At 37.5% G+C, this 11370-nt stretch overlaps 1 long non-coding RNA gene across 2 annotated transcripts; it reads right to left on the minus strand.

Annotated features, from left to right (window-relative positions):
• Positions 1–4735: 4735 nt before the first annotated feature.
• Positions 4736–8471, minus strand: LOC113361850. Of its 2 annotated transcripts, XR_003365379.1 has the most exons (6): positions 7028–8471; positions 6496–6873; positions 6285–6392; positions 5998–6146; positions 5003–5113; positions 4736–4874 (listed from the first exon to the last, which is right to left on the minus strand). It is a non-coding gene; the product is annotated as an uncharacterized LOC113361850 (long non-coding RNA). The 2 variants fall into 2 exon arrangements; XR_003365378.1 differs by having other exon boundaries at positions 6285–6873.
• Between the last annotated feature and the right edge of the window lie 2899 nt (positions 8472–11370).

Consider the following 11370-nt stretch of genomic DNA (forward strand, 5'->3'; position numbering starts at 1 on the left):
AAGGGATTTATAGCTAAATCTAGAAACGAAGCAAAGCAGAGAAATCTCTTCTTTACAGGCACTATTAGCTCATGTTTGGACAGCGGTAATACGCGCTAGGTTCTGTTTAACTAATGACCATGGTGAAAACTGGCAATTATTAATCGCACTTTTCATGAATAACAGAACCAAGCTGATTCTACCGTTGCCAGAAGCATACTTTGGCAGCTCACTAATCGGGGGTGATATACCCGTGAAGGAAGGCGTGCTTCTCGACAAGGGATTTCGTTTCCTGGATGCTTCATTAAATGAGGTGGTTAACTCGCACAATTATGAAAAGAGTCGAATCACTACAAGAAAACATGGCTTAAGCGACCAAAATCTTAGCAAGAGCCCGAAGTTTTGGTCGCTTTAATGGTTAAGCAACCAAGTTTGCAACCAACAGATAGTTTACTCGCTGTAAATTTATTTCCAATGTTTTCAAGCGACCAATAAAGGTGTATGATTGCTGCATCACTTTTTCAAGTTATCCACAACAACTACAAAAAATACTTGAGTCGCTACTTGCTTTGAGCCATCATAGGGCAGAAATTCAAAAAATATTTGGTTGGTATAATCCTATCTCAGCTACCAATAGTCTCAGCCACCACTCTATCAAAGAGAAGTCATATCATACAATTGGTGATTTATTTACTAAGTTTTTTCTTTTGGCCATTCTAAATACTCTCATGTAACTAATAAAAAGAATTAGTTTGTTGGTGAGTAAGATTTATCTTAATTAAGGATACATGCGTCCCAAGCTAGCAAATGATTTGTACCTCTCGATGATGTTCCAAAAAAAAAATGAATAGTAGTAAAACCGATCCAGAGAAAATGAATGGTAAATTTTCTAAAATAAGGATATCATCCCATTGAAATGTTGTTGGCTGTTAGGTGTTACCTTGCCGTTGTACCATTTGGTCCCAGTTCAGCAAACAATTTTTTCAAGCTAACACGTGAAGGATATAAAAGCAGTCAACTAGTCAACTACTAAGTTTTTATTGGGACCGAAATACTAGTGGCTCTTAGCTGGAATAACTTCTTTACAAAAAGTGGTGGAATTTTGCCGCCAGAAAGTCCCCTTTAATTCAAAACAATTAAATTTTGCTGCCCAGAAAGTTTTCTAATTCAAAATGAACTTGTGGTCGTCGGATAAAGTTGGCAATCCGTATGAGGTTTCCTTTTGGATTAATATCCGTGGATTATACATTTTAGTTTCCTATTGGTTAGATTAATGTCATAGGGACATGATTGTTATCCTAGTTTCCTATTGGTCCGATTAATGGCATACAGATCATGATTGTTATTCTACTTTTCTATTGGTTGGTCTTGCTTTAAAGCGATCATTATTTTGCTTGTTGTATTTTGGTTGGTCTAGCTTTAAAGCGATCATTATTTTGCTTGCTTTAGGAAGGTCTGTCTAGCCATGAAGCAACTAATAAAAAAGATATTACATGATAGTTGCTTGATTACTAAAGCGATTGCCTAGCTGCTCTAGACTTGTAGAAATCCCATCTTTTGCAACTCGAGAGCGAGAGCCAAATTAACTCGCTTTAAGGGTTAGAGCGATTCAATATGGACTTTTCCAACCAAAAATGCCTGGTCGCTTAATCCAACTTTTCTTGTAGTGTTACTTTCAGTTTATTTTATATTTTATAAATAAATCTCCTTTCCCAAAGTAATGGTGTACTTTTCCCAAGTTTCTGGTCAGTTACAGTGGGAGAGAATAATTATATCCCAGCTAAACTTCTGCAAATCTTTCCAACTATATTCACCATTCAGGATAATTCCAATGGGAATGCTTGACAACACATATTGGAGAAGCCACCTAGATTTTAGTTAGGGAAACAAAGTTTTCTACAATGGTAGCTAGAGCCTAGAATAGGCAAAATGAGTATAGAATGGCCGCCAATGACTACTTCTTTTTGGATCATATCGCATACGTTGTTATCAAGCGAAATAGACTTTTTACCACCAAGCGAAGAAGAATGTGTAAAGCATATCAACGAGGACGTAACAAAGTCACACCAAAAATATGATGAGACGTGCGGCAGTAAAGAGCACGTGCGAGAAGCATATCAATGTGAGCGTGCGTCATTGACACACGTCAGATCCGAATATAGGGACTTTATTAGTTGTACTCCACTATCCATATTAGTTGTCATCCACTATGTAAACACCTATATAAAGTAAAAGGCAGGAGAAAGAAAAGAGGTATACACGCTTTGTAAATAGAGGAGGACACATTTGTAAAGAGAGGTCAACCTTATATTTTATATTCATCTTCTTCCTCCATCACCCAATATCTAGATCTAGAACTCTACCCAAAACCCATTAATGGATATTCTAAATGTAATATTCATGTAATACCAATAATTATAGTGAAGAACCATGGATGTAGATCACATTGGTCGAACCATGTAAAAAACCATTTTATAATTTTAGCACTTTCATCTTCATTTTTATGATTAATATGTTTAGATTTCTACAAATTCTTAAGAGGTGTTAGTTGTGGAATTTCCTGCAACTACATTTCGGCGTCCAGAAACAGGGAGAGAGTAAAAGATCTTATCCTACCTGCAACAAATCTTACTGGATCTACAAAATCCAGGGAAGGAAACAAAAATTCCGGTAGAATATTTTCATGCTCAGGAGAAAGAGCAAGAGGCAAACCTTTGAAGGAAATGAAGGAAAGCGAAGATACGGATAAGAAGAAGGCGCTGTGGTTTATGTCATAAGTGAATCCTATAACCGATGGTTCAAGGTCGAGAGAACTAACAATAGGTCACGCGTTCGAATTCGCGCACATACATATTTTTCATTTTCTTCTCATTTCCAAAGGCGTATAAGAGATAAGGGTCAAATATAATGGTTTTTTTCGCACAGATGAAGTCAATACAGATGGCTAGAATTTTAGATTCTGAGTTGAACACCGCGCGTCCGAATCCCGCATCTCACATGTTTGCTCCAAGGGTGAATAAGATAAAAATGTTATGCATTTATTTCTCACAAAGGTGCTTGAACAGTTGGTCTAGAGAACAATATGTGAGTTCGTGGTCGCGCGGTTGAATCCCAACACATCCGTGTTTTTCGCGTATTTATATTTAAGTTGTTAATGGACAAGGTCTTTGATTTTTTTGCATGAGAGGGTTCGCACAGTTGGTCTAGTGTAGCACATAACAATACGCAGGTCACTGAATCAATACTCCAGCCCATACGATTTCTTTTTTGATGGCGAACATTTTCGCACAAGAGTTCGGTAGCAAGCCCAGTTCACCCAAGCTCATTGCAGCCTCGTCAATTTATGCGATATTTTCTCACATCAACAACAAATCACAAAAGCTAAGTACCACTTTCCTTGAATATGTTACTTACAACAAATAAAAAGATTTTTGATTTGATCCACTACAACGTAATACAATCGCACAATTACAAAGATTTCAGAATTACAAAAACCGAGAAAAATCTCGCATATATCAATTTATTAGAATTTCTCTTGAATATTTGATTTGTTTCAAATGATATGTATTTAACATGGAGAGTAGTAGGAGGCAAAATAAGACCTCATCAAAAGGCTAGTTAGACCTATATAAAGGCTGCATAAGACCTCATTAGGATCATTTCCATGAGAAGTATCTATCAAATGAGACGAAATAAGTCCTACAATGAAAATCAAAACAAACAAAAACGATTTGAACTTGCACATAAATGGAATTTTTTTATAAAAGGAATGTTGAATACTATTTAAATTCTTATTTGCATTACAGCATAGCATGAGGCCGAGAACATGGAGTAGTAGTTTCATTTGATCTGTTCGCATACTTCTTATTCGCATTCGAGGACGGATACTTCTTATACTTCTCAAAGGATACTTCATACTTCTTATACTTCAAGAGTTGATATTTCATGCATACTTCATACAACAATGCTTCGGAACTTCACAAAAGAATAGAGGCAAATACGTACTTTTCAAGAAAAGTATTCTTTCACGTAGTTCCTTCAACAACAAATATCAAAGGATACACCAACATCACGCATCTCGCTCCAACAAATACAACAAGGCGGGTTTTTTCTTAAAGATCGCTCTTCAAGCAATGTTCAAGAAAAAAGAGGCAAAATGTAGGTGTAAAATATTGCACACCTTCACTACACCCAATTCTGCGATTAGAAACAGAAATAAGACGTTACTAAAAGTGACTGTAACGTTTGTCGCCTGTTTCAAAAGTGGGTGTTACATATTTTTCGTGACGGCAATGCAGCCGTTACGAATTCTCGGTTGTAACAGAGGTCGTAACAGCTGGAGTCCTTTACCAAAGGACACGTGGTAACAGATGAGCACCGTTACGAATTTTTTATAACAAGAGGGTCTTAACAGGTTCAAGCCGTTACTACCTGGCATATTAGAACATGAGAGAGCCGTTACTACGTAGAAAATTGAAACAATTAAAATCCGATACGAACTTTTTTGTAACAGCAAAAAATTTACTGCCAGTCAACCTTGACCAGGTCAATTCCGACTGGCAGTTCATTTTTTGCCGGAAAATACAAGCCGGAAATCCAAATAACCTGCATACACTTCCATTCCATCCCTCATCCAAATTCAGCAATAGTTTCTCAATCAATTTATTATATTCATATAAATATTCACATCAGAAAAGAATTCAAATTCTTCAAGTACCAAATGGAATACATAAAACAAGTTCAGTTTATTTTCACTTAATTCACTATAAGTTCACTCACATACTACATAGGAACTTACTCAAAACATGCATATACTTCCCAAATACTAGTTGCCAAGCATTCTTCATCAAGTTCTCCATAATCCCTGGCTTTAAGTTCATAATTCCAAACCCATACTACACGAAACAAACCAAAAATATCCATAAGTACAACTAGGGAAAACATCATGGTAAGAAGTAAATAGTGTGTGATGAGACTGATGTCGTCTCTTAGGAAAATTCACTTGCAGACTAAAAAACATTACCTGTAAGCGGTAACTGATTTGGCTCCATGAACATGTCTGTAGTGGAAATTGCTGAAGTTGTAATTGCAACTGGAGCTGTTGTTGCTGTGGTATTAGAATCTGCTACTGATGCTGCGGTGCAAGAATTTAAACGAGTCAACAAACAAAAACAGACACATAAGAAACAGGATGACCCTCGGCCAAAAAAAAAATAAAAAATTCTTTAAGTACCAAAAAGATTCCAGGGGAATACATAGAAACTTCCGAAGTTCGGTTCATTCTAACTTATCACTCTAAGTTTAGCTCAAACACAACATGAAAAATTACATAAAACACTGGTTGCATTCTTGATCAAGTTCTCCATAATCCATGGCTTTCAGTTCATAATTGCCAAGTCAATTGAGATGAAATTTCCCTTTGAAAACTGTTATTAGTTAGTTACATGCAGCAATAGAACACTGCAGTCAAAAACTCTTTAAATATACAATAATAGTTTTCGCGAGGGTCAAGACAAAGAAAAATTAGGGCCTTATAAGGAGTTTTGCTTACAAGGTAAGCAGATGCTCTAGATCAGCAACATAAGATGCACCTGTCGTGAAAGACAAGATCACTTTATTACCTACGGTGATCAGCATGTGGTGCTCTACCAGTTCATAATGATGCCTAAGGCTGAACTACCATTGTTTAGGTGTAAATGTGGGCGAGTGGTACTGATGTCACAGGATTTTCAGGAAAAACATTGTTTAGGAGGATCAGCTAGTGATTTTTTCGCTCCACAACGCATATCAAGCTGTCATTGAAAACTAAACGTAAAGAACAAGGATCTTCAACGACAAATTAAATAATATAGAAAAAGAACCACACATGTGGACCCAAAAATGGGTATACTGGTGGTTAAAAAGGGGCAGATCTCAAATGGTATAAAGCAAGTCATGGTCGATTAACTACATATGACTCAAAATGGCAATATTTTAGCATGAAACATGTAATTTGGAAAGATAAAATCAATTACTCACTAGAACACTACGACATTCTTGGTAAGATGATCCATTTGGAGGACAAGATGTACCCTCCCTGAAGTCATGCTGCCGCAAAGTTCCATCTTTACTCGCACTCCATACAACATTAGGGTTCCCAACTTCAACTTGCAAAATAACTGGTATTTCTGGAAAAATTTAAACCAACAGTACACACTATTACAGCCGCGCTACTTGAATACGTTCACTGCTAATCGTACTTATCGTTAGCAAAAGTTCAAGTCACTCTCCTTGAATAGAGTGTATTTATTGCAATGAGATCTTACAGCTAGCTTCTTCACTCTCCTTGAGTGGCATTGAAACAACGCTGAAGGTTCTATTCCGTTGTCTCCAGGTTTTCCAGTAGTTAAGAGAGATAAGTTAAATTGGCGGACCTGAAAAGAAATCAGTAAATGTTTTCTACCACACTCACCAAGTACATGAAAATGCACTTTGGTTTTGCATAATACTTGAAATTATTCCTCATCTGAAGATTACCTCTGCATCTCCTGCCCGAGACACCACAAGTTCATCACAAGTCTCAGGAACAAATTCTGCACAAAATATATTTGCAGAATGTCCACTCTCTATACTATGCAAAAGCTTCCAGCTTGAATAACTCCAAATATTAATCTGCAACAAATTGTGCAAGCATTAGGGATCCATATAGAAGTGAAGCACAAAAAATCCTGGAGTGTGAAATCCCTTGCATAATTTCAGAAGCATGAAACCTAGGGGGAAAGTGTAAGAACATTCATCAGGGGTGAATGAAGAAGATAGAGGTTAGGAGCATTATACTAGCGCATCATCTGATCCAGATACAAGGAGTGACCGGCTTGAATACCATGCCAAATTGTTAACACAACCCTGATGACCCTGTTAAAAATGGCAGTTCAGCCTTAGATAACCATATTAGTTAATGAAAGAAAAATCTAATAATTATATCCTTTGTGCCTGAACAATGAAAGACTGAAAAAGAATAATAAACAAGTTCATAATGATGCCTACAAAGACAAGATCACTTTATTACCTACGGTGATCAGCATGTGGTGCTCTACCAGTTTGAACAGCTTTCACACAGCCATTGTGACCATGGGTAACACTTGCAACTCACAACCATACTCAGCACCACCTGACGCAGCCACCACTTGCAACTGCAATAGAAATTTCATTATAATAACCACCAACTTCAGTTTATTTGCACCCATCTGTAGCTGCAACACCATTTCAGTCTCATCTAACCATCCACTAAGACCATTTGCCTAATCCCAACAACGACACCAAACACTTGAAAATTATCCACTGCAACAATCATTCACATTCTTTCCCACCAGTTCCATCTCCTGCAGCAGCTGCTTGCTAACCAACAACATCAGCCTCAACCAAATTCAATCACCACCAACTCCTTCTGTAGCTTCTTGCCTGCACAACAACTACCAACACTGACTCATATTGCAGCATCATTGGCTCCATTTTCTATTTCATTGCAGCTACCACTACAACAACCATTCTCCCTGCAAGAAATCTGCACACATTCTCAAGCCAGCTTCTGCATACAAACATCACTGCATCTCCATACTCAAACCTTTTCTACTGAAATCAATACCAACCCTTTCACTACACCATTCAACCACCATCTTATCTTGAGAAAAGACCACACAGATTCACCACCAACCCTATATTGTCCAAGTCCTCATCATATTTTCCATCGAGAGATCAACAGCAAAACTGCCATCTCTTCACCTTGAAATCAATCTCAGCTCAAATGCAACAAAACTACCTAATTCTCTCTAATCAAAGTTGAAAACATCGATTCAAATCTCAAACCACCAAACCCAGTCTTTGATTTCTTCTTATCTATCACTAAATCGAAACTTAAATCAATTTCCAAACCCTAAATTCCTCTCTCTGATTCACCCTAGCCCTTTATAACCCGAGTTAATACAGATCCACCATCTCCTCTTTCTGTTATTCAATCCACCAATTCCTCATTCGATTTTGCACAAACTCAATACTAACATCAGAAACTCTAATTTTATTTCTTACTGATTCGTCGTTCTTCAATCAATACGAACCCTAACCAAAATCAAATCATAACCTTAGTAACACCTTCCTGATCCATTTAATTCTCCAGATTTCTTCTTAATTGAGATGAACGATTTCTCAGTTCATGCTATTGAGAAGAATAAAAAGCGAAGAACAACAAAAATAATAAGTTGAGAAGAAAAAAAACCAAGAACGGCGAAGAAGAAGAAGAAGAGAAATGAGTTTCTCGTCGGCCTGTTTCTTCTAAAGGAAGATGAACGAAACCAGAGAGACATGAAGCTTTAACAACTCAACAACCAATTAATTTTCGAATCCATAATTTCTATTGTGTAAGAACAGATTGTTGATTGCTTTAATAGGATAGAATGATCAAAATATAATTAAATCTCAGTTTCACGAACTACTTATCTTAGATTTTAGGATTTCTATGTGTTGTATTGTCACACAATAGTGTCGACTTTCTTTGCATTAGATATTTATATGAGTACATATACAGAGAAGAGTCAATGCTCATCTAAAACAGCTAAGAACGAGAATATAGGATTGTTACAGCAAGATTGCATAGGACGTTGCAGAAGACCTGCTCTGGTGGTTGGTGTGCCGCTGGTGTGCCACTGCTGTGGCACATCATATGTACAGGTCCAATACCCCCCTCAAGTTGGAGCGGGAGGATGATGAGGCCGAACGCCCAACTTGCTAACAAGATGTCGAAAGTGATCCACACCAAGTGGTTCAGTGAAGAGATCAGCCAATTGGGCTGCAGAGGGAAGATGTGTTGGTTTGATAAGACCGGATATCAATTTTTCGCGAACAAAATAACAATCGATTTCGATATGTTTAGTTCGTTGATGAAAAACTGGATTTTCAAAGATGTGAATGGCAGCCTGATTGTCACAATAGACTGGAATTGGCTTCGGAATATTAACACGAAGATCAGTGAATAAATAATGTATCCATTGTAACTCAGAAGTTACTCTGGCTAAAGCGCGATATTCTGCCTCATCAGAAGAAAGAGAAATAGTGGGTTGTTTCTTGGATTTCCAAGAGATAGGACTAGAACCCAACATGGTAAAATATCCTGCCGTAGAACGGCGAGTAATTGGGCAACCCGCCCAATCTGAATCAGTATAACCAGCAAGAGAGAGTGAGCTAGTGGCAGATAGAAAGATGCCATGAGAAACAGTACCTTTGAGGTAGCGGACCACACGATAAGCAGCATCCAAGTGACCAGAACAAGGAGTTTGCAAGAATTGACTTAAATAATTTACAGAATAAGTGATATCAGGACGAGTCACCTGAAGATATAGTAGTCGACCAATTAAGCGTCGATAAATACTTGGATCAGAGAGAGGATTGCCTGAGTTCGGTAATATTTTAGGTGTTGCTCCATAGGAGAAGCATCAGGTTTAGCACCTAAAAGACCAGAATCCTGAACAATGTCTAGAATATATTTACGTTGTCCAAGAAAAATACCTTGTGGAAAACGAGAAACTTCAATGCCCAGGAAGTATTGCAAACGTCCAAGATTTTTGAGCGAGAATTTAGCTTCTAGTTTATGCTTGAGCTGTTGAATAGCTAAGTCATTATTACCTGTAATAATAATATCATCGACATAAACTAAAACATAAATAGAGACTGTGTCTGAATGGAAAAGAAAAAGTGAATAATCAGCACGAGACTGGATAAAACCCTCTTCAAGTAAGGTATTAGAAAATTTAGCAAACCATTGACGAGATGCTTGCTTAAGACCATATAGAGATTTATTGAGTTTATAAACACGAGTATCTCCCCTTCTTTGAAAACCAGGAGGAAGTCTCATATAGATGTCTTCATGAAGATCGTCTTGTAAAAAAGCATTGTTAACATCAATTTGATGGAGAGGCCAATTGAAAATGGCAGCAACAGATAATAAGACACGAACAGTAACTAACTTAGCAACAGGAGCAAAAGTGTCATGATAGTCAATACCTTCCTGTTGTGTGTATCCTTTGGCAAATAAACGTGCCTTATGACGATCAATATCACCATTCGGTTTATATTTAATCTTGATTACCCATTTACAGCCAATGGCAGATTTTCCAGGGGGAAGAGTGGTCAAGGTAAAAGTATTATTATCTTGCAGAGCAGTATGTTCTCTAACGATGGCATCATGCCACTTAGGATTTTTAATGGCCTCGGTGAATGATCGTGGTTCATCATTAGAAATAACCGAAGATAGAAAAGCGCGATGTTGTGAAGTAAATTTATCAAAAGAAATGTAATTGGTAAGAGGATATAGGGAGGCATAAGTAACTTTGTGAACAGAGCAAATGTAATCTTTCAGATGAGAAGGGCGATGATGTGCTCTGGTTGATCGACGTAAATTATCATCATTGGCATAAATAGGAGGAGTAGAAGGCAATACATCATGAGGAATGGCCGGAGGATTAGGCACAGAAGTAGATGCAGGCGGAAGAGGAATAGGGTCATCCGTAGCGTGTGTAAAAAGATTAGAATCTGCATCCGGCGAAGAAGATAAACTAGGTGACGAGACATCCATCACAGGATTTGATGGTAAAACGGATACGGAGTCTTCATAGAATACATCAGTATCTGGAGAGATGGAATGACATTGTCAGAGGCGAATTTAGCATCTTTAAAGGGAAATAGATGCTCATGAAAGACAACATCTCTGGAGACAAAAGTTGTCTTTGTGGAAATATCCAGAATGATGTAACCCTTGTGGTTATGAGGATATCCCAAAAATACACCAGGCTTAGCTCGGGAATCAAATTTACAATTGATTTTTGTGTTCTGAGCAAAACACAGAAAACCAAAAACACGTAGATGACGATAATTGGGTATAGTCCCAAGAAGAACTTCATGTGGAGTTTTATGTTGTAAAACAGGAGTCGGCATTTTATTAATGAGATAACATGTCGTGAGTAAACATTCTCCCCAATAAGTGATCGGTAAATGGGATTGAAAACGAAGAGCACGAGCTACGCTGAGAAGATGACGATGTTTGCGTTCAACAACACCATTTTGTTGAGGAGTGGAAACGCAACTCCGTTGATGATGAATACCATGGTCTTTAAACCATGTTTGTATTTCACGTGATAAAAACTCAGAACCATTATCAGATTGCAAACGTTGCAAGATTGAAAGAAAAGGAATTGAAGTACCAGTGAATATATGATTTATTTTGTGAGAATATTGAGTGATAACAAAATTAAAAAAATACTGGAGGAATTTAAAAGTTTCACTTTTGGTGTGCATGAGATAAACCCACGTACAGCGAGAAAAATCATCGACTATTGTGAGGAAGTATTTTGCACCAGTGAGTGA

Source organism: Papaver somniferum, chromosome 3 (assembly GCF_003573695.1).
Source record: "Papaver somniferum cultivar HN1 chromosome 3, ASM357369v1, whole genome shotgun sequence".
Lineage (NCBI taxonomy): Eukaryota > Viridiplantae > Streptophyta > Magnoliopsida > Ranunculales > Papaveraceae > Papaver > Papaver somniferum.